A 26259-nucleotide genomic window follows, 5' to 3' on the forward strand; every position below is an offset into this window, starting at 1 on the left:
TTAACAAAATAATAGTGATAGTTGAGACTGTAAGTGCAAATAAAGTTAAGTAGATCTTGTACTTATTAAGAAAACTGCTAGTTAGAAGTTACAGTAAACAAATAAAACAGAATTGAATTACCATTGTTAATTAAAAGTTAAGGCAGCATTACCCATATATAATATAACATTCCGGATAAAAGATATAAGTCTTTCTGTGCTTTTAATAAAGTAATTAAGCCAGACTCTAATCACGCACAAGCCAATAAACCATTCAGCAGGATACATCCATTTCAAGGGAATGGTTACTCAGATCTTCCTCGATCTGCGACACTACAGTTAAGAAGCGATGTACCTTAATTTTGACTTTACATGGTGCGAAGAACAGTCTAGTCCGTACTTATAAGGCAAGCTGATAAAACTCTGGCTTCCTCATAAACTAACGCTCACTTACGGACCCATCAGCTAAATGAAAGCCCAATTCTATCATCCGAGCTGGCAAAAAGGCACTTACTAAGTAACTATTTGTTAGGAAAGGAACAAGGCGCAGTTAGTGGCACTTATATTAAATGTGAAAACGAAACTGTGAATTACAGGCATCAGGCTGAACTTTAGACAAACGCTGATGACAACCCTCGATCTGTGAAGCTGTTAACAAGCATCAAAGGATGTGATTCATATCACTTCCGGCTCTAGCAGTGCCATCTTATTTAAGACTCGAGTATATGCTTAGAGATCGAACCCCCTCACAACAGAAGCTTGATATATGTTCCTACCTTATTTGGGAGGAACAAAAAAAGATTTAAAATATACAGTTAATCAAGATGTCAAACATGTAGAAGTTTAGCGATCTTCTTTTGATTTAGAGCCTCTGCAAAAGTCATCGGTAAGTGACGAGATATTAATTATTACCTCAAGTGGAAGGAGCTGACCCAAAGCACTTCTTAAAAATAGATTCTGCTTCTTTCGGCAATGATATTTGGAACTTAATATCTTTATATGTAAATAAGAGAAGTGCAGGAAATTTCATTTGAAATTTAATTTTGCGGGAGATGAGGTCCACGCAGTAAGGGGAAAGTAAACGCCGCTTCTCTCTTATCTCTAAGGGCAAATCTTGAGAAATAGTAATTCTTTGATTATTCCAGGTAAATTGCTTGGATTTCTTGAAAGCTAAAAGGATAGTTTGCACATCTTGGTAATTGAGTAACTTCGCATATATTGGTCTCAGAGGTGAGTCGGATTGATGCTTTCGAAGGGCTCTGTGCACTCTCTCTATCATGAATTTGGCTGAGGGGTTAACATCCTGACAAAGGTTATTAAAGATTTGAGCCACAGTCGCTTGTAGTTGGTTAGACTCATACTTCTCGGATAATCCCCTGATAATCAAGTTGTTTCTTCTACTTCTAGCTTCCAGGTCTAGTAATTTTGTCTGCATCTCTCCGATTGTCTTGTCCTTCATTTGTAATTGATTTTTGATGTGATCTATTTCAAGTTCATTAGAATTGGCTTTATTTTCAACCATATCTAGTCGATCAGCTATTTTATTTATAGATGTACCAAAGGAATTCATTTTCACAGACAAATCTTGGATTGCTGCTTGCAAGGGTAATAAAGCACTCTTTAATTCATCCATTTGAAGTGCCCCTTCGGGTTTTGGTTTAGTTTGAGCTGGTTGTTCCTGCAGTGATTTGGATGATCTGAGCCTTTTTGCATCCTTCTCTGGAGATGTAGAAATTGCCGATAATTTAGATTTTGTAGTCTGAGAGTCCATTGCTTCATTTTCTTTAGGCATAACTGGTATCGATTTTGAGCTCATAGGAGTTGTCAGTCAAGTTGGTCTTGAAAGCTCAGGCCTCTATGATAGCACGTGTAGTTTTGCTGGATTGAGTTACTGATCAAAAGTAACTAATGCGTTTATAACATCAGATTCCTTATTTAAGGTCAGAAGCTTTAAATATTCATCTGCAGGTTCAGAAGAACACTTACACAGGATTTTAGGATCTAAAGTCTCAGAAAAAAGGGTTTAACCAGATAATTGTATATGGAGCTGTCTGGAGAGGGTGTTTCTTAGATGACCGCCATATTGGAACCCCTATTACAGTTATTTCTTAATTGTAAATCCTCCATGTTTTCTTCCAAAATTGCTATTTTGCGGAGGGATTATTAGGGGAAGAGCAACATTCTGAGCCAAATTCGGGGACAGTTGAGAGGTTTGGCTATGCCTAATTCTATAAAGCAATTTATTTGCATGTACCTCTCAAACTGTTAATGCAATAAATCTGGACAAGGCCAAATATATTGGGGGAACATATAAACAGTGCTAAAAACTGCTCTTGTATAAACTGAGACAGTTGATAGAACAGGTCTTACTTTAGCATGCATTTTTCTGAAGGTTGTGAAGTCTGAAACTCAGTGTGTCATTATTTAGTGACTTAATTCCTAAATGAGAAAACCACAAATATTATGAGGAACAAACCAAAAATAAGAAGCAAAAATCTATTAATTCTGTGAAAATCTGGACAGTTGGGAGGTATAGTTCAGCTGGGGCTGTCTTTGAGTTTGCCGCCCTTCCCCCTCACAAAATCATGGTCGAATGGAGCCCTCTCCCCTGCAGCCATTCCAATGATCCATTACTTGGCTATTTCACTCCATTTACCATAGACACTAATGTGCATACTGCTTTACTTCTCTGATGATTTGGATTTCATTTAAAAGTTTTATTTTGCATTTTATAGCACAAACACTAAGACATCTGCTAAACAAAGCAATGCAGTCTCACAATGAAAACAGGCTTAGCATTAAAAACTTCTCTGCCCTTGAAACTCACATTCAATAAAACAACATTGAAACCCAGATTCAAAGAAAATACATTTTGCCAGTGGCAGATAAAGATTAACTCTGGGCTGTTTTCAAATCATAGGCCCCTTGCACATGAAACATACATGTGCTCTTTGATACACCTTCCTGATTCTACTAAATTATATTCCTTGTACAATACAGTACATTTGTTAGACGGCATTTTAAATTTATTGTTTTAAACATTTTTCCAGTAAACAATGAAACAAAATGCATGTACCAATGACAAATCTACCCAATTCAGAACATTTCCATCATAAAAGTCTACTCAACCTTCTACAGTCCACCAGTATCAGTAAATATGCACAATCTCTAAAGTAGTAAAAGTCATCTAAATAATACCACATTGAAGACATCTGTAACAATGAAGAGGTTTCTGCTAACAAACAACTTTATATGTCACTGTTTATTCATCTACAAATAAAGTGCCTGTTGCCCTTGAGGAATAAATTGCCTATGTTGCATGCATTAAAAAAATGATAAGCTAGTAATATAGCAATAGGGACTGTATGGCAAACTGATAACAGGTTCATAGTTACTACTCTAGGTATCTGCCAAAAAGGACTGCAGCATCCACCCACTTTAAAACACAGTACAATATCAGCATTGCCTCTATCTACTGTGGGACTAGAACCCACAGCCTTCTGCTTCAAAAGAAAGTATACTACCTGTTGTGCTATTAATGCCAGCAGACTTTGAATAAGCAGCACTAACGTTTTGTTCCCCTGCAGCTCTCAGCTCCTTGTAAAATCTACTCGACACGCAGTTGTATCTCTGAACTTTGCAGCACAATAAATCTAGAAAAAGATGAAATTTATTGGGGGGGGAGCAAAAGCCCAAAAACCAGGGACACATTTTAAACATTGCTTGTATAATGTTGGAAAGTTGCTAGAATAAAATGCTGTGTTACCACCATACATTTCACTGCCACGTCTTTAACCCAGGGGACCCTGCGCAAAACAGTCAGAGAAACATACCACTATGCCAAATCAGCTGTTTTGTAAAAGAGAAGAAAACAAACTTAAATGGCTACCATTTAGTGAATTCAGTTCTCAGCATACCTGTCAATCTCTTGGCACAAAACACCTGAACAAAGCCAATAATGGGGGGAATACAGCCCTGAAACATATTCAGTGAATTCAGTTCTCACTATAGCTCTCAACCTCTTAGCAAAAAACATGTGGACAAAGCCAGTAATGGGGGGGATACAGCCCCCAAACATTCAATTAATACAGTTCTCACCACAGATAACTCTCAACCATAGCACAAAATACCTGGACAAAGCCAATAGCTGTCAACCTCTTGGCACAAAACACCTGAACAAAGCCAATAATGGGGGAATACAGCCCCCAAACATATTCAGTGAATTCAGTTCTCACTATAGCTCTCAACCTCTTAGCAAAGAACATGTGGACAAAGCCAGTAATGGGGGGGTACAGCCCCCAAACATTCAATGAATACAGTTCCCACCATAGATAACTCTCAACCTTAGCACAAAATACCTGGACAAAGCCAATAATGGGGGAATACAGTCCCAAAAACAGGGACAAATTTCAAATATCCATGTTATAAACTTAGACAACTGCTAGAACAATTTCACACAGAAGGCACCCCAGCCAAGAATCAAACCAGAGAACATGTAGTTGTTAGGCAGCAATGCTACCAGTGCTCCACTACACTACAGACTCTGCAAGGAAAAATGTAGATACAGAAACCACAGATTTTATGAGGAACAGAACAAATATGAGGCAAAAATCTGCAATTTTTTTTTAGAAATGGTGGTGGAGAGGGAATTCAGGTCCTTGCCACCTGCATCCAAGTTACGGGGTTCAAGTCTGAGTATCTCTAGCCAATAGTAGCTCTAGCCATTTGTCCACGTGTTCTTTGCTAAGAGGTTGAGAGCTATAGTGAGAACTGAATTCACTGAATATGTTTGGGGGCTGTATTCCCCCCTTCTCTACCATAACTTTTCTCTGTTTTTACTAACCAGAAATATACATTCTTCTTTTCGCCCTGCTGCTCTCCTCTTATGCTCTGTCCCACTTCACCTTTTCTCTACCCTGTCCTCTTTTCCATCTCCTTCTCCTCTCCTTACTAGACCTTTGCATCTCACTCTTCTCCACCCTTGTATTTCTTCTTTAATCTCTTCATATGTCCTGTACTAATTCTTTTTTTCCAACAGTTTATCAAAAAATTTGCTAATCTTTAGCTTTTTTATTTGTGACGCTTCTAATGACCTAGTATATTTTTTATTAGCATGCCTTAGCTATTTGTTATTGTGATTCTTATTACTAAAGGTATATCCTTACTGTACTTTTATTATATGTCTCATTGTAATTGATTTATGTGAGGAGCTTTTCTCCCCGGGCCTCTACTGAAAATGGACATATATCCAGCTAGACTAGCCCGGTTAACAAATGTAAAATAAATAAAAAATAAATAGTATATAGTAACTGCGGCATTTTACACACACACACTGTGCAATATGTCCCACGAGAGCAGCTCACCTCTCTCAGTCTGAAGCAGTCCGGACCTTCTCTTCTGTGCGGACGTTTGCTGGGTACCTGTGTTTCTCTATCCGGACTGCTGATAAAGGAAGTCTGAAGTCTTCAACTGCACAGAGGAGTTGGGACTTGTGCTTTTTTATTTTAAAGATTTTTTTTTGTGTGTTTTTGTAGGTGGGAGGGCTGCAGTCCGGCAGTCCAATAGCACGAGCCGCCCCTGCTGGTAATGGATAATCCCATGTGATGTACACTTCAGTATTTGCTGTAATTCTGATTCATGTTTCTAATGCTTCTCAGCTATTTCTATATTGCAGTGTCTGCACAATCCCATTAGAATAGTCTTGCTACATTATAGTGACTTCCATTATACAGGCCCTCTACCATGAATGTATCACACTCAGTGACAAGATGTCTGCTTCTGCTTAACTAAGCAAAAATGTCATCTTAGACTTTTTCTACTCATATTTTAAGACTTTCACTATGTTTGCATCTGATGAGGTCAGCACACGTGCATAAACTGAAGAAGTTCACACCTCCTTCAAAGCAAGGAAATATATATTCTTAATATTCTATGATTTTTATATATCATTTGATAAGCATGAAGCATTTTTTGTTTTTGTGTTGTGTTCAATTGACACAGTACCTTTTTGGGGGCAAATCAATCACCCAATCTGTAAGTTAGAACAGGAAGAAGAAATTGATTTATAGTTTGAACTTTATTGCTGAATGTCAAGACAGTTTTCATTATTAGGTTTAGTCTTCTGAAATATTCCGTACTGAGCTTTATTCTCACATATTCAAGTTTCATTGTCGATACCTCATCTATTTTCAAATATTTACATACTCCCTCCTGCTCAAGTTCATTTGTATCATATGATATTTTCTTGGTGCTGAAGCTTTCTAGCTACAAATATTACTTTTGTACATTTGTCAAGACCAAATGTCCTTCTTATATCATTTGAGAAAGTTATAATCATTTGCGGCTGTGCTTTCAACTCATCTGATGAACTATACAGTTTTAAGTCATGCACAAAAAGTAGATTTGAAGTCTTTAAAAAAGGTTGGTTATATTATAACTATAGTCTAATCAATTAAGTAAACAACTTAATAGGTTAAGGACAAGACAAAAGAACAGAGGTGACAAAGAGTTACCCTCAGATATCCCCCTTTGAGTTTGTATCGCTGATATCATAAGTTGCCATTTTTCAGGACTCAACTGCAAAGTGGTTTGCCATGTTTGCATAGTTTCTGTAATGTAATTGATTAATGTAGGGTGTATCTTAAAACATTTGTAAGCATTCCTTTATCTATGAATGTGGGATGCTGTCAAATGTTTTTTTTTTTTTGTGGCATACCATACTTGCAACTCTTTATTATTCCTTTATTTAGCAACAAATGATCATTTGTTCCATATTACCTTTTTGCTACCTTTTTGTTCTGTTGTCATAACTATTTTTTTTATAAATAGCTATAAACTCCATCTGCATCATTTTCAGTATATGATTTCTATATTGACAGAAGCCAAGTTATGATGGCTTGCAGGTTCTCTCTTAAGGAGGATTATTGTTTTCCCTGTTGTAAATCAGGTTGGTATTTGTTTGTGATGCACATATAAGCCTTCTTACTCAGAGCTAAATCATTGTGTAAACAGGGTAAAACCTTTAGCGAGTCATTACTGACTGCATCTGAACCTGGGGTTTTCATCTAGGAAAACATGCCGGCGAGACAGATGTGTGTCCCATACACTGTCCCTCCTATAGAACAGGCTTCCCATCCATGTGAAGCTGAGTTAATCTATTACCCAGTTTAAGCACAACTTAGACAAATGGATGGGGTATATGAAATTTACACTGGGTCTGGCACCCATTTCCCTTATGGACAGAGGTAGCTTATAAAGGCCTGGCCCTCAATGTCCTATTTGGACACGGGACATCATTATTCTTTTGGGAAAACTTGGCTAGGCTTAGAAAGGCACCCTGGGTCATTAGCCTATTAACAGTCTGAATATGAATTAAAAAGAAGCTTTTTTTATTTTTGTCTCAGGTTCTCTAGCCATTACCTTTTCCCATGTCATATCCTCTACATTAGAGCTCTTTACTGTTTCTTTTAGTTCTTGTATTCTTTCAGCATCATTGCCATGTTCAACGGGGTCTTCATGAATACTTCTCCAAAATGTAATTTTCTTCTTTTTCTGGTGGTGTTGCTATTCATTTTGCTTTGTTTCTCAATTCTCTATAAAAAAAAAAAACTTTTTGGGTCATCAGTGAATTGTATATTATGTACTTTTCCTTTATGTTTATCTGTGTATCTTCTATGTTTTTCTGCCTGTGCTGATATTTTTAGTTTGTTATTGGCAAATGGGTATCATTAATTGTAGTCTGTTCTGACACTGTGTGTTGCATTTACCATGCCTGTATCTCTTAAGTATTTTTGATGATCTGTTCCCTTTTTTATATTATTCTAACAATGACACTTCTTGTCTTAATTATTGCTTTATAGCATCCTCTAGTCAATGCCTCCATGTTGGCATGCCCCCATCCTTTCTTTTGTTGCTCTAGATTTTTCTGGTAATGCTTTATCTGTAATTTGCTAAGCTGCACAGTAATATATCCTATTTACTTTTTTTATATCACATGATTTTCTCTTAATAGTCCTTACTACTTTGTTTATTTGTTTTACCAGACTTCTAACATTTTGAGTCGTATTTACTTTCTGTAGTCTATTCCTTTCATCAGTCTTAATCTGTCTAGCCAACTCTATTAAATCAAGCAGGATTTCCCTTAAATTATTTTCTTCTGGACTGAGAATATCTTCTTTCCTCACTGTTTCCTGTGAACATTCAACAGAAAACTCTAGAACATTTCTTCAGATGCACCCTGCTACCTTCATATTTGAACCCTTTGGCCTGTCACTCCACATTATCTATGTCACAGTTGCAACTGTTTATTGCTCCTTCCCTTGCTGTGTAACTCCACTGCACTTTTGTAACTGTCTCCTAAAATGGCTTGAGAGTATCACCATGTAGGAACCCTTCCTCAGATACCTTCTGTTCCACCTGCTACTCCTTAATCTGGGGGCCCAGCATGCCATCACTGATATTGCCTGTGTTGGATTCTCCACACAGAGTCCTTCACTATGCAGATAATCTATAACTTCAGTTTCTATTTAACGTCTACTTCACTAATCTTCTTATATATATTCCTCCTTTATTTTCTTACTTTTGTATTAGGGAATTTTCCATATACTAGTGCCTTTGCCTGTATCTATCTTCGACTACCTTTGGAGCTGCATTCTTTGTATTGATTAATTTGACTTTCTTCTTTGCATAAATACCATACCAGATAGCTTTTTGTTTTCCAAGTACATGTTCTTTTTTCATACCTTTCAAAACTGTTTAGGTTTTTCTTCTTTTTATTTTGGCACTTCCTCTGTTGCTTCTTTTTTTCAGGTGACCCATCATTTATTCATTTATGTATCATCCAGGGCTGGCAAGCCACCATGTTTTGTTGTTAGCATATTGTGCAACATAACACACAAGGTGACCATCTGTGATGCCTTTCCTGGTCTGTATTGCAGTGCACTGCTGGATGTGTTCAGACATCTGAATCATGATTTCAGAATACCAAATACTCAAACATTAGTGTTACAAATCATGGTGTGCACTCTGTAGAATGTGGCTTAAATTCACACAGTGGTGTTACACATCATGGTGTACACTCCATAGAATGTGGCTTAAATTCACACAGTGGTTTTATACATCATGGTGTGCACTCTGTAGAATGTGGCTTAAATTCACACAGTGGTGTTACACATCATGGTGTACACTCCATAGAATGTGGCTTAAATTTACACAGTGGTTTATACATCATGGTGTGCACTCTGTAGAATGTGGCTTAAATTCACACAGTGGTGTTACACATCATGGTGTATGCTCTGTAGAATGTGGCTTAAATTCACACAGTGGTGTTACACATAATGGTGTATGCTCTGTAGAATATGTCTTAAATTCACACAGTGGTGTTACACATCATGGTGTATGCTCTGTAGAATGTGGCTTAAATACACACAGTGTTGTTACACATCGTGGTGTATGCTCTGTAGAATGTGGCTTAAATTCACACAGTGGTGTTACACATTAAGGTGTACACTCCATAGAATGTGGCTTAAATTCACACAGTGGTGTTACACATCATGGTGTATGCTCTGTAGAATGTGGCTTAAATTCACACAGTGGTGTTACACATTGTGGTGTATGCTCTGTAGAATGTGGCTTAAATTCACACAGTGGTGTTACACATCATGGTGTATGCTCTGTAGAATGTGTCTTATACACACAGAATGATGTTACATGTCATGGTGTGTGCTCTGAAGCACATGTCTTCAGCAGATGTAGATGAGGCTCTGAATGGTGTCACAAGTCAGGGTTTTAGTGGATAACTGTAGTTATCTGTTTGGAGAAGAATATGCACAATTGCCCACATTGCTTAACATTAACATGTCTTGGTTTGGATTACATTAGGAACTGCTCAGGGATATCATTCTCTGTGAAAGCAGATCTCCGCTCATGTTTCATCATATCTCAGCATCATGCACACTGTCAGGGTGTATTGCCATATGATTAATAATAAGTCTGTTAGCAGAGCACAGTACCTGACAATTGAGTGATGGCAACCCCTTTCTCTTGATGTACCATTCTGCATCATCAAAAGCTGGGTTTTTTATTGGTACACTGGTACAGTTAATTGCACCAAGGACATGGGAAAGTTGGCTAAGGCATATGACTGTTCCATTACACTCTTGTGCTCCCTAAATATTGCTGGGAAGTAGATGAAGTCATGTACTTTGTAGCATGTAACTGCCAGGCACTGCCCTAGTATGCAACTTGCAGCTGTGCGGGACAACCCTACAGCGTCACCCATATGATTCTGAAATGTTTCAAAGGCCGGTATACTCAGACTCAGGCACACCTTTATTTATACTGGGCAGGGTTAACCTGCAGCCTATGTGAGAACACTTGGGCTGCACACATCGGACCCACAGTCTGCACCAGCTCTCTATCTAAGCTTTATCTGTCAATTATTTCCTGGTCAGAGAGCTGGTTTAATGGGAGTCTGGTTCACTGCCATGCTGGCTGTCTTTTATCATGAACTGGCAAAGTGTCATCTAATTTAGCTTGCAGAACCCAGGCACACTGAAGTACATTTACTGCATTTTGCAGTTTTATTTTTATGTTTTTTGCAGACTCTGCAAGGACATGCTATTATTCATCTGAAACTGATTAGAAACTTGGATAGAACTTATAACCCCCACAATGAGTACCTTCATAGAAGTATTGGTGTACTGCTCTGCTGCATTTTATTGCCGTTGGATGCAACCATTGTGTTTCAAAATTTGGTATGCATATGTGGAATCAGCAATTACCTACTCTGAATAAATGAAATGAATAAATTACTCTGAATAAATGACTTGAATAAATTACTCTGAATAAATGACTTGAATAAATTACTCTGAATAAATGAATTGAATAAATTACTCTGAATAAATGAATTGAATAAATTTACTCTGAATAAATTAATTGAATAAATTATTCTGAATAAATGACTTGAATAAATTACTCTGAATAAATGACTTGAATAAATTACTCTGAATAAATGAATTGAATAAATTACTCTGAATAAATGACTTGAATAAATTACTATGAATAAATGACTTGAATAAATTACTCTGAATAAATGAATTGAATAAATTACTCTGAATAAATGAATTGAATAAATTACTCTGAATAAATTAATTGAATAAATTATTCTGAATAAATGACTTGAATAAATTACTCTGAATAAATGACTTGAATAAATTACTCTGAATAAATGAATTGAATAAATTACTCTGAATAAATGACTTGAATAAATTACTATGAATAAATGACTTGAATAAATTACTCTGAATAAATGACTTGAATAAATTACTCTGAATAAATGACTTGAATAAATTACTCTGAATAAATAACTTGAATAAATTACTCTGAATAAATGACTTGAATAAATTACTCTGAATAAATTACTTGAATAAATTACTCTGAATAAATGACTTGCACTTTACCTTTGCTGCTTTTTGGAATTGCATCCACCACTAGTTTGGCGATGTCCTCCTATGGAGCACTGCGCTATGCACAACTTTCTTTTAGGATCCATCACTAAGTTAATGATTACTCTCCAAATCATGCCATACGCTGTGTTTATTTTACTAAATATATTACAATATAAATGTACTGAGCCAGTCTGGGTTGTGTTATAATGAGCATCGGGTGTGGGTTATAAGAAATTGTCAGCAGTTCTTTTCCCATTACATATCATATTCAGCTAGGCAGCAATGATTATTTCATCCAGACTATCACAGCAGAATCTGACTTATTATATATGTTTTCATATAAACATACTATTACTGTATTAACAGATGGCTGTAATTCTTGTACCCATGACATGATGAAGTATAGAAAAATCAGTTCCATAACTACATGCAAAGAAAGGAGAAGATTTGGCTGATAAGACAAAACTATCTTCTAAAAGTATGATGGTTATGTTGCTTGTTGAAAACATTTCAGTGACAATGGAGTAACACTGGAGTTTCATTCTGCGGTGTTGTGTTTTCTGCAGAGAAGGTTAGCTTTGCCTGCTTACAATGAAGAGGCTTAAAATGAGAGATAAAAGTTAAAGGTAATGAAGTTCTTCAGCTACAAAGAAGGGAGCTTACCAGAGATAAGATCAGAGCTTAGGGTTTGATCAGAGAAGATAGCTAACCTCTGGTAGAATTATTTTAATGATACTGAGGTTGTGGTGACCTGAATGCCACAGATTTTGTCATAGAAAAATACACCTGAGCAACCGTCTTCCATGAAAGCTGTATCAGTCTATATTCTAGAATCATAACTATGCCAGGTAATACAGAGCAATGTCCAACCACAGTGTAACAACTTTTGTCATTTTAGCTATGCAGTTCAGTATCTTGCACAGAGAATGCAGGATATAGGGACACTGCAAATCATTTTGCCATTGCCTTAGCATATTTTGCCATAGGAAAGGTACAGATGTGAGGGAGGGGGTTACTAGTTGTAGAACTACATAGTCCATGAATGCACAAATAATGCTGGTCAGTTAGCTCTGTAGAGAGTCAGGAAAGCTGTAACAGTACTCAGTATGTTCAATACATGGTAATGGTTGATTGATAGTCAGGGGTCTACAAAATATGCACACTCGGGATAAACATGAATCTCTGAATTCTTCTAGTACACAGTACTCCAGGCCAACACACACACACACACACACACACACACACACACACACACACACACACATGCGCTCACACACACACCAACACACACAGATGCACTAACACACACAGATACACACACACGCACACATAAATACACACACACACACACACACACACACACACACACACACACACACTGACACACACAGATACACAGATGCACTAACATACACAGATACACACACACGCACACACACATAGACACAGACATACACATATAGACACACACACACACACACACACACACACACACACACACACACACACACACACACACACACTGACACACACAGATACACAGATGCACTAACATACACAGATACACACACACGCACACACACATAGACACAGACATACACATATAGACACACACACACACACACACACACACACACACACACACACACACACACACACACACACACACATACACACACAGATGCACTAACATACACAGATACATACACACACACATACACACACACACACACACACACACACACACACACAGATGCACTAACATACACAGATACACACACACACACATAGACACAGACATACACACACACACACACACACACACACACACACACACACACACACACACACACACACACACACACACACACACACACACACACTAACAAAGAAACACAAACTTCAGCTGAAACAGCAGCAGTAGTGAAACTGGTGTCCAAGAATAAGTAGATGGTGAAGAGCCTATCAGATACACTTGTGCAGCTCACTGAGTGAATCGGAGTTGCAGAGGAGATCCAAGAACTGTATGCAACTTCACAGCAGAATGTTTATCTTCACGATGAATGGTTAATAAGTTCTGGCTAGATTAACTTTCTCATAACCAAGGTGCTACCACCTCCAGTATTATGCTGGGAATTCCCTGTATAAAAGTGTAACATTTCTCTGTACAAGTAGAGCTGTAGATAACTTGGAACTTCATTGTCATTCTTTGATTAAGAAAATATGGAAGGTTTCTTTCTCAGGACAAACTGGGTTTTATACTATCAAGCACATGTTCTAGTTCGGTAAAGCAATGTTTTTCATGAGAAGAATGTCTACATGGGATGACAGCAGGAAAATCTGAATACCATCTATATTTTGTTTCCAAAGCTGAAGGTAAAGTTTAAAGACAGGTTTTAATCACCACAACAAGGACAGGTACAGGTTTCTGAAATGTAGATTCCACAGCTGTATCAGATGTCTCTGGAGCAAACACACTGGGTCCTCTAAACTTCTCAAGGAATGTTCTGTCTTTTTCAAGAGGGTCCAACATGTTTGCTAGGGTGGGGAGAATATTCCCAAGCTTCTTCCCATGACCACAGATTGTGGGAGCATCTTGACCTCATGTGACCTCAGTCGATATGGCCAAGCCCCTAGAGAAGGTTATTTACAGTGCTGTGGGGGAGCAGCTAAAGCAGCAGGATCTAGTATTGTCGTTCAATGCTACTCCTTACTTAGGAGGATAACAAGACAACATCCATGGATTTTACTTTCTCAAGGCCGCAGATTTTTGAAAAGGAGAGTCATTTTATCTGGAGAATATAGAAAAACTTTGCAAATCCGAACAGCAGTCGAAGTGGAATAGCTGCAGGAGTGAAGTTCCATCTTGCACAGTGCACCTTACTTTGGATGTATAGGAGTCAGCACTTTATATGGTTTTAGCACAACACTCAGAAAGGCTCAACAAGAGATCTCTGAGATGAAACAACACTGACAGTAAATTCCAGAAAAGTCATGGGCCCAGATGCACTGATTCTCATCATTATGTAGAAAGTGGTGTTCCATGTATGGGTCGACAGGATCACTTCTGAAATCTTGTCTATCTACCCTGCTTTGGATAAACATCATCAAGAGCTGATGGAGATCCAGAGGTCAATTCCCTTTGCACCCTCTTCCTGTTCTCTCTTAATACTCAAGAAAGATACCTACCTCAATATGCAGGAAAAAAAATCTCCTTAGCCTTTTGTATCAACGTCTCACCCTACTGTTTCTACCAGACCAGAAATGATTAGGTTCTTTAGAGTATAAAAATACAAATTACCTTTTGGCAGTAGTGGATTTTAGTGTCCATAATACTTTTTTCCCAAACAGCTGACCTTCAGGTATCATCAGCTCCTCTTCTCAGTGACCACATCTTCTGGATGCCTCCTTGCCTCCCCAGGATTCAATTCAATCCATGTCTGAGCCAAGTGAGATGATCAAGGATGGTGGGACCCCCTCAAACTGCATGTCACAGGCTGTGCCCTAACTCAAACCCCTTCATACCAGCCTTGGCAACTCCATGATCACTGTCCCTGGGAGGTGCATGTGTGCTCCCACGTATTCACAACCACCTGACTGAGAGGCTCACCATTCATGCAGGTCAGAGCTGGCTAGCCTCATACTCTGCACAATGCAGTGACCTTAGGCTCCTTCCTCTCCTGACTGCTCACTCTTATCCCCCCCCCCCCTGCAAACTGTCCAGTGTCCATGCTGCTAATGAAATACAGATCATCTGGGACACTGTAAGAGCTTTATCCCCCTAGATTATGGGATTGCTTGGTGCTCATAATTCATTTCTCTCAATATAAAAGTTTAAAATGACCACATAGTGCAGCCAGACCTATTCTGCTTGCCCAAAGGAGATGGAATTTACTCTTTAAATCTCCAAGATGCTTATTTCCACATAACCTGTAAATGGTTCATCTCCCAGGCCCTGCTTGTTAATGTTTCATCTCCCAAGCCCCTGCTTACACTTATCAAGTGTATCAGAACTTGTCAGAGATTTGAGATGCTTGGCTAGGCTTAAAAAGGCCCTTGTGGTTGTTAGCCTAGTAAACACCAATGAAGCTATGAACCTATAAGATAACCAAGGACCCCAGGAGGAACCTATACTTCAGGACAGGATCTGGTCACTAACAATTCCAAACTGTAAAGTTCATTTGCACCTCCAGCTCGTCTCTATTCAGTAAGTGTAACTCAGTAGTAACAGCTTACCAAAAGCTGCAGGAATCCACAATGTTCCTTACCTAGGCAACTAGTTCCTGTCTGCATTACGAGGAAAGGCTATGACCTTGTTAAGAGTGCCTCTGCTCAAGTTATTCCATACAATGGAGATCACAGTCAGTCTTTCAAAATCCCAGTTGCATCCATACTAAGTTCTGTAATTTACAGAGTGTGAGTTAAACACCAGTGTCAGCCATGCAAGCCTTCCCCAGAACAGTTATAGTCAGCCTTCAGTCCACAATGGTCAAGACCATTGTGTTCAACTCATTTTCAGTGGAGGCATGCCTGCAAACTATTAGTCTCATAGCAGCATCCATAGTAATGTTGCCTCATGTTAGACAAGTCATGACTGCCCTATGGTCACCACTTCAGGTTAATGACTCCCCAATGTCTGGAGCTCATGCCTATAAAATTTCCTAGGTTTGCAAGACATATATCTTCAGTGATGGTTAAATACAGATCCATGGAAATCACTTCTGCTTACAAGGTCCTCAGACATCATTCACCATGGATGCATCTTCCTAAGAATGGAGTGTAGTACAACATGCAAACAATACAGGGTGCTGGTCATCTAAGGAGTCTCATGGTTATATTATTGTCCTAGAGATGCAAGCAGTTCCTTTGTCACTCTCTCTGCCCTTTAAGACTCCCTCTTTCATACAGTAATTGCCTCTCATTCTGGCAAATGGTGGTTGTACAGTACATCAGTAAGTTGAGGGGGGGGGGATTCATACCCTCTGTGACAGAAATTCTCAATAATATGGCAATGGACCATTCAGTCCTACTATTTCTTCATGACAACCACATTTTAGGGGTGGCCATTTCAATACAGACAGAGTAAGTTACTGTTTACTGATATCCCACAAATGGTCCCTTAGCCATTCATTTGCTCAGAAAGTGTTCCATCTTTTGGAGAAACCACAATGTGTCCTGATTACAGCTCAAAACAATGTGGAGTGCAAGAGCTACTCATCTCTTATTCCTCATACATTAGATTTACTTATGGATAGCATCATACACAAATGGTGCCATGGATTCCTGTATATCTACTCCTATATTCTCATTTAAAAAGCCAGAATCAGCAAGGTCAAATGCCTCCTCATAGTCCCCTTTTTGGTCTCAGCAGGTACAGTTATCCATAATTTGCCCTTATCTTCTAGTCATGGTGTTATATTTACACCTCAAAAGAATTCTCCTAACATTGACCCCACCAGCAGACCTTACCCAGACATCGCTTTGCTCAAGCCAGAACTTGGTTTCTCTAGTTCTACAATTTTTTTAATATAATCAAACTTTATTACACCAAAAACACATTTATTTCTATGAAAGTCCGTAAATATCCAGGAACAAAAGGCAAACTCGGAGAGTATAATACACTCAATTTAATATGCCACGAAATAAAACAGCCACAAGTGAAAGTATAAAAACACATTAACGCTCTTCTCAATAATTGCGTTTTCGTCCCTCACTAGTCAGGACTTCATCAGACAATCATTAAAATATTAAATTGGTCTTTAAATACAAAGCCTTTTCAAATTCAACCAATAAATTTAAAGTGCATTAGTGATCTCCAATCTTGTACTACTCCTTCATGAATAGTGATGAGCTTCTCTTTAAAAAAATCATCAATTTACCATCTCCATCCCTAGTTTAAATTGATTTGCACAATGTTTTATTATACATGTATTTTGTTTATATTTTAAAACTGTTCTAAAAAAAGTTATATATAAATATATTATCCCATATTTAAAACTTATTCATAGTAAAGCTAAAAACTTCAGTGTGGTTGGAATTTTCTTAATGGAAAAATAAAATAAAAAGAATAAAATTCCTTTTTAAATACTGCCATCTACTGGCCATTTGGAATATGTCTATTCATTCATATCTCTGCAGCTCTTATTTTTAACAATGGAGTTAAAGAGATATGGTCATTTAGTCCTGGTGTTCTTGTGGCATCTAGTTTAATTTGCCACCATAATTCCTTATAACCTAGCCACTCTTCCCACAAACCTCCTCTTATCTCTTTTTTGACCTGTTCAATTACAAAGAATTCAAATTGTCCCCCTTCACATTCTTTGATATGCCTGTATAACGCATTTGTTTCTTTATTTTTAAGGATATCATAAGTGTGTTCCTAAATTCTCTTCCTCAGGGCCCGTTCCATCTTTCCTACGTAGAATGAACCACATATTTTACACACAGCTAGATAGACAACTCCCCTAGTCCCACAATTGTGATAGCCATTGCTCCTAATAACTTCACCTCTTCCTGTTATGTTAACTTCACTAACATTCATCATAAGACCACATTGGTTACATCTGTTACATTTGTAACTTCCTTTCCTTTTTTGCCCATCAATAGTCATTTTTGTCTGTTCTTTGTTGTCAAAACTAAGGTTCGATTGTGACTCTAATATTTGTTTCATATTCCACGAGTTTTTATATACTATTTTTGGTGCCAAATAACTGATACTTGTTATGTCAGTAATAGCAGAAAATTTCCCCCATTCTTTTCGAAATATTTCACTTATTCTTATATTGGGGGTATTATATTCTAATATAAAAGCTTTTTCATAATTGTCTTTAGTATCAGTATTGTCAGATGGACAATTACTAGTGTTGTTGTTTATTCTCTCTCCCTTAATAGGTTTAAATCTAGTGGCTCTACCCATTTCTACCTCTGTTCTTATCTTACTAATAAACTCTCTGGGATAACCTTTCTCTTCAAACATTTTTTCCAAAAAATCACATTCTTGTCTAAAGTCTTCGTTAGAACTGGTCATCCTACTACCCCTCACAAATTGTCCTTTGACAATGTTTTTTTTACAATGTGAGGGGTGTGCACTGGTAAAATGGAGGAATGAATTACAGTATGTGTCCTTCCTGTAGATTTTTGTTTCAAATTCTTTTCCGATTTTATATATTTCCACATCCAAATACTGTAATTTCTCTATTGAAGTATTATAAGTAAATTTCAAAAAGTTTGTGGTACTATTTAAATATTCGAAAAATTCTTTAAATTTCTCCATACTGTCCTTCCACAAAATGACTATATCGTCTAAAAAGCGACGATACAAAGTCCAACATTCTTTGTACTTGGAATTTAATATAAAGTCCTCCTCCCATTTGGCTAGTACTATATTAGCATATGTGGGGGCACATGCTGCCCCCATCGATATGCCTTTAATTTGTTGGTAGTACTCTCCATCAAATATTAAAAAATTGTATTTCAAAACCATTTCGACCAACCCTAACACCATCACTTTTTCCGAATGTGTTAGTTTTTTGTCTCTATAGACCATATCTTCAAACATATTTAGACCTTCATCATGTGGAATACATGAAAAAAGGTCAATTACATCTATTGTGATAAAAATCAAATTATCCTGAACCAATTCTGATGTTATACTCCTTAATAGATCCCACGAATCTTTTAATATGTTTGAATTACCACCACTTATATGTTTTACCTTTTTGTCCACTAATTTCGCTAATGGAAGTGTCTTAGCCCCATCCGCTGAAACAATAGGCTGCAGGGGAGGGTCTTCTATGTTTTTGTGGATCTTGGGGATCCCAAAGATGATGGGTATTTTGGGTTTTGCCACTTTTAAAATACCAAATGTTTTCCTATCTATTGTCGCTTCAACCAACATATCCTGGAGCAGGCTATCTATTCTATGATAAGCTATGTTTATTTCATTTAATGAGACTGCTGTGTATCTAGCTGAGTCGTTAAGCATGTCCTTCATCTTGCCCTCATATATAATATTATCCATAATCACCACCCCTCCCCCCTTATCAGGTTTCATAATTCTTACATCCTTTTTCTTTTTAAGTTCTTTTAATACTTCATTTTCCTGTTTGGAAAGGTTAAATTCAAACATATTTTCATCATAGATGGCTCTAATTTCCTTTTCCAAAATTTTTTCAAAATTCCTGATTTGAGGGTGAAGAGGGGGATTGAATGTACTCCTACGCACAAGAGTCGAGTCCTGAGGCAGTGAATCCATTTTACTATCTTCGGAGAACAAAGTCTCCAAGTTAATTTTCCTGAGAAACATTTTCAGATCTATAATAGTGTTCACCATTTCCCCTCTCCCAGAGGGAATAAACTTGAAGCCTTTACTTAATAGATCAAAATGTTGTTTTTTAAGCACAGTGTCACTAAAATTATAAATAGAAAAGTTATTGTAGGTGTATTTGATACCACTATTGGATATAATATCCGGTATTACTTCATTGACAGGGGATGGGTGATTAAATTCTAATACCTCCCTCTCCCCCTTCTCGCCCCCCCCCCATTTTCGAAAATTCTGACATCTGTTGTGTCTTTTGTTTTCAGTACATACTTCCCTATCTAAAGGTGGAAATTAATTTTCATAATCCATCCACCCTTGATTATAATCTGTTTTGTTACCTGTTTTTACATCCTCATAATAATGGTGATTCAAATAACTGTTGGTTCTTGTAACTGGTGGCTTTGGGTAGCTTATATTATTTTGATATTCACCTATATCTCTCTTAAGCTTATTGACTTTCCTTTCTATTATATCAGAACATTTCTCATCTATATCTATCTTTATTTTGTTATACTTTTCCTTTTCTTCTCTAATTTCAAAGACCAAATCTTCCTTAATAATTCCATCCAATATTTCTATTTCTAATTTTAAATCCTCCTGCATCCTGTTGTTTTCTTTAACTATTAACTTTAAAATTTCCAAACCACACTGATTAAACACTTCTTTCAATTCATTATGAAATTCCGACCCAACTTCAACGTTGTTCGGGTACTTGCATACCCTTAGTCCCTTCGGGACTATTTTCCTATTGATACACTCTGTTAAATATTCATTTTCAATATTGAGCGTTTTAAATTTCAACATAAGCCTAGATAGCTTATCTATCTTGGCAGAATACGTTAGTCCATTGCCACAGTCAATTCTATTGATGTTACCAAACTTTATATTAAACGGTTTGTTAAGCCAGTCATTCATTTCCTTTTTCTCCCATAAATCTTGGTAAGAGTTATTAACAGTACCTTGTCTTGCCTTACTACTGCAAGGCCTGCCAATATCACTTGAGGCTGTTGTAACTAAAGATTTCCCTTTGGGATGCCTGTTCGTACATTCATTGTGTGCCAAAATGTTCGGTGTAACAACCGGATCAAAGGATTCACCGTTCGGTTCTTCCATCTCGGTTTCTTGTGTAAAGCTGATGCTTCGGTTGCGTTTCCTTTTCGGTTTTGCTCCTAGTAACCCTTCGGTTCCCTCACCAACCGGAAAACACTCCTCACGTTGTTTGTCACACAGTGTATGGCATAAGGGGGTAAGGAGATCGATCAACTGCGTAAGCTGCCCAATCAGCCTACGCGATTCCCCCATGTCTTCTTTTGGAGTTCCGCCTTCCATTACTTGGATATATAATGTAAACCCAACGATAAAAGCCAACAAAAGCAAGAACTAGTAAACCAAGAAAGTCCGTAAATATCCAGGAACAAAAGGCAAACTCGGAGAGTATAATGATGTAGTATATAGAGATGCAAGCAGTTCCTTTGTCACTCTCTCTGCCCTTTAAGACTCCCTCTTTCATACAGTAATTGCCTCTCATTCTGGCAAATGGTGGTTGTACAGTACATCAGTAAGTTGAGGGGGGGGGATTCATACCCTCTGTGACAGAAATTCTCAAGAATATGGCAATGGACCATTCAGTCCTACTATTTCTTCATGACAACCACATTTTAGGGGTGGCCATTTCAATACAGACAGAGTAAGTTACTGTTTACTGATATCCCACAAATGGTCCCTTAGCCATTCATTTGCTCAGAAAGTGTTCCATCTTTTGGAGAAACCACAATGTGTCCTGATTACAGCTCAGAACAATGTGGAGTGCAAGAGCTACTCATCTCTTATTCCTCATACATTAGATTTACTTATGGATAGCATCATACACAAATGGTGCCATGGATTCCTGTATATCTACTCCTATATTCTCATTTAAAAAGCCAGAATCAGCAAGGTCAAATGCCTCCTCATAGTCCCCTTTTTGGTCTCAGCAGGTACAGTTATCCATAATTTGCCCTTATCTTCTAGTCATGGTGTTATATTTACACCTCAAAAGAATTCTCCTAACATTGACCCCACCAGCAGACCTTACCCAGACATCGCTTTGCTCAAGCCCAGAACTTGGTTTCTCTAGTTCTACAATTTTTTTAATATAATCAAACTTTATTACACCAAAAACACATTTATTTCTATATCACCTGTGCAGTGCACTCCTCATGCACAGTGCACTTTATCACCACCTAGCCCTTTCCGTTTTCATTTATATATACATCTAAGTTTGTAGGTGACTGCAAGCTAGGAGAAGTCATTCATTCCCCAAATGGCTTTGCAATCCTGAAGGGAGGTTTTTTCAAATAAACAACTGGGGTTAAAATCACAGACTGAAACTAAATGCCAAAAAATGTGTTATTTTATCCTTTGGGAAGTCATCTTTTCCAGGGAAATACCACATTAAAAAAACACCCCGGAGAGATGACCCTGTTATTTGGGATTTGGGAAGTAATGTGGACTGTGGCCTAACTTTTGACTAGCATGTGCACATTGTTGTAAGACACAGCTTATAAACAAAGAGATTGTATTTAGATCTAGGGATCTCATTGTGCCCCTTTATTCAGCCCTCATTAAGCCGGTCATTGAATACAATGCCCCCTGTGGCATGTATATGTCCAGACACATGCAGTAACTGTTACAACCACAGAGATACCTTACTAAAAGGACAAAATGCCTAAACAACATCTCTTACATGGACTGACTCAAAGCCCTGTCACTATACTTGGTATCCTACAGACTTCTAAGAGGTGACCTGTGCCTGGTCTGTCTAAATGCTTTATCACATACATGGAGCCCCTTAAATTATATATGGTATGATCCCAGTTATTCTTATTAGGGGTAATATATAATTATCAACAATGGGAGAGGTAAGGTCAATGTATAACCAAATGGGATAGGTTATATTGAGCATAAAAAGTTAAATTGGCTAGGCTTAAAATGGCTCACAAGGGCAGCTGGACCAGTACTTACCTATGAACCTATGTACAAGGCATCCTCTGACCCAATACTGATGGATTTACTGCACATAAGCTAGTAAAATGTCATCAGAAATAGTCAGTCTAGGGATATAAACCTCTTCTCCAACATCAACAGAATGGTTTGGAGGGACAGGTATATCTTGCAGAGGATACCGCTGCTCTGGAACAGACTCTCTAGCCACAGAAAACAAAGTTTATTCTTTTCCATATTCAAGTGGGGCTTGGATTTATGGGTGAGAAACAGAAACTTTACCCTGAACTGCCCCCTGTGCTACTAATGGACAGAGGCAGCTCCTATATGATTTATCTCATGCATGTGACCTCTCAAATTATCTATGGTGTGATCTCAGTTATTCTCATTAAGGGTAATATATAATTATTGAGCATAGGATGGGTAAGGCCAGTCTCTAACCAAATGGGTAGGCTATTTTGAGCACAAAAAGGGAAGCTGGTTAGGCTTAAACTGGCCCTTAAGGGCTGCTAACATAGCACTTAACCTGTGAATCTATGAAACTACCAACTACAGTCCATTTTAGTTTTTCCATTTGACACAGTCCAAAACCAGTGTTTACATTTGACAATTTAAGTTAACTGCATATAGTATGCTACATTCACATTCAGTCCTCATGCATGGTGCACCTTATCTCATCAGTATTGCCTGCCTTATTTCTAGTCACCCCTTCTTTTTCCTCTGGGTTCACCTTCTCCTTCTTCCTACTATTATTTTCACTCTTATAATATTCTGTTACCTCTTTACGTTGCCTTCTCATTTTTCTTTCCCTTTCTTGCCACATTCTAGTCAGTTTCCAACATCTTCACACCATGCCCATGTAATTTTTTCTACTGTATTTTTTTTGCCCCTTCTAATTTTGAGTGATGGTGATTTTAACTTTGGTGTTCTGTGTGATGCCCACCACTGCTACCAATATGTGATGGCCACCAATATGTGCCACCCCCATGCTGGGCCAGTAATTGAGGAGCCTGAATCCTCACCACTGACACTGGAAAGGAATGTGCACTTGGAATACAAATGGATACACTCAATATTTTCAGATGCAAACCTCTCTGTATCAAGTACAGTTTCCCTTAAAAGCACATGGAACACACTCAGCTGGGGATCTGGATGCCTCTATATCTGTCTTCCTCCAGATCCCCAATAAGACTCTCCACTGGCACAACTGTAGGGTTAGATCCTCAGCTGAATGCCCAAGCCAAGTCTTCCAGCACCCTCTCTGTAAACCCAGTGATTCCAAGTAGCTGACAGACACACACACACACACACACACACACACACACACACACACACACACACACACACACACACACACACACACACTCACCTGGGAAAGGCTGGCACAGACTACCCACTCTAATAATTTTGCCCAAACTATATTATAGTTATCAGTGCCACCAGTCAGTTACTATATAGCTCTTAAAAGGGTATCCAATTATACTGTGTAATATTAATACTAATACAAATGGTAGTAGTTCACCAAGATGGTTAGGTTATCTGGAGTGGCCCACACAGTGTCAAAAAATAAATATAAGTGTTTTCAAAGGTTAGATAGTTTCTGCAAAGACCAGCCACAATAAACATTTTAAATATATTTAATAATAAATAATAAAAGAATATGAAAATATTGAATATATATTCATAGTAAACCACAGAGTTCAGATCACAGGAAATATTGAAAAGAACATTCATGGACATACTCAGACAAAAAAAGAAAAACAGTGGTGGGGATTTAATAAACTTCATGTAGGAATAGTGGGAAACCTACACAAAGCCGTGTCTGCAGCTATCCCTTGGCAGCTGGCCTTGCATATTAATGAAGGCACGCTGCTGAGAGAGAGCCATGTAACATGGTTACAGAATCAGTGTACGGGGTGTGTTACAGTGTCTGGAGATGAGCAACACACCCCCTGCACTGTTAAAGTGCCAGATGGCACTGAAATATAAAATTAAAATATGTTATTTCCTTTTTTTTTTTTTTTGTGCTTGCATGGTGTGGCATGGTGCTTAGCAATGAACATGTGCAGACATCTAAAAATAGAAACTGGATATGTTTAATTTTCATACAAAGGTCAGGTTTAAGGATATCTAAGTGGGTTTGTGTGGCATGGTGCTTAGCGGGCTTAAACATAGTGGAGAAATATATAGAAATGTATACCAGTTTACAACTTATCCTTGTAGTGAAATGGTTAAAATCATGACCCTGTGTGCAGTAGGTGCATGGTTTGAATACAGACAGACCATTCAGTATTTATATTTGATAGCAATAAGTGATATTTTTTTTAGTAATGATGTATTGACATTTGTTAACTGGGTTAGCCCAGATGGGCCAGAAGCCCATTTTCAGTAGAGATGTAAGGAGAAAAGATCGAGTTACACACAAGTCCACAATACTTAAAATACACACTCCAAGATAAAAAAAATTAAAATACAGAAGGTCAGGAAATATAGTCGTGCAATACATGCACAGAATAATAATGCAGTAGTAATGAATCAATTATTTAATTTTAGTCTTATTTTGTTTTTGTTTATTTTCTTTTTGAAATGTGGTTTGCCCTTAGCTAAGCTCTGCTAAGCACTGCTAAGCTGAACTAAGCAATAATTAAACAGGACCCATTTTAGCAGTGCTTAGCAATGCGCAGCTCTGCTTAGCTGGTTTGGGCATTGCTGAGCAATCCCAGTTTAAGCAGTACTTAGCTCAGCTAAGCTGGTTTGCACACCATTAAGCATTGCCAGTTTAAGCATTGTTTGCATGAGCTCAGCTGGTTTGTGCACTGCTAAGCAAAGAGCCGCATTTTTAAAAATGGCACAGTGGTGGTAAAGAGTGGGAAAACAGTCTTATTTAAGTGCAACAAGTGGGAATACAGCCAGTATCTGTTGGAGTTTGATCTTGGCAGAGACTATGGCAGGAGTTGGAGAGGGTGTGTCCTTCTGGGCACAGTGTTGGGGCATTTTGGAGTCCAGGGTCATGGTTGGTTTCCTTGTGAAAGACCACAACATCCAGCTGCTGCAGGGCCAGTACCATGGGTCTGAATACAAATCAGAGGACTGGGACTGGCTGGCACAAGACCTCACCAGTGCAACTGGTATCCCCCACACAGGTTAGCAGGTCCATTACAATTATGACAACCTAAAGCATAGGAAGGGGGATCTCTTGGCCACTTGGATTCAAGATGCTCAGGTGAACAATGCCCCACACATTTGTAAGTATTATAAGATTGTTTTGTCAAATGCTAGTATGAATATGTGATAGACAGGTGTGTATAATGGTGTTATTCTCTCTCCACAGCTGCAGAGGTGAGAGCTTGCAACCTGGAGGCTCATGCAGGGTGCCTGGCCAGATTGCACCAAGAGTGTGGTGAGTACAGATATGTCTTGCAATATATAGTAATATAAATAAGACAGAGTACAGTAGTAACTGCCAGTAGGTATATTCTGTTGTGAGTGTACTGCAGTGAATACGGTCATAGACCAGGACTGCTATAA

Source organism: Protopterus annectens, chromosome 10.part0 (assembly GCF_019279795.1).
Source record: "Protopterus annectens isolate FY-2018-M chromosome 10.part0, PAN1.0, whole genome shotgun sequence".
Taxonomy (NCBI): domain Eukaryota; kingdom Metazoa; phylum Chordata; order Ceratodontiformes; family Protopteridae; genus Protopterus; species Protopterus annectens.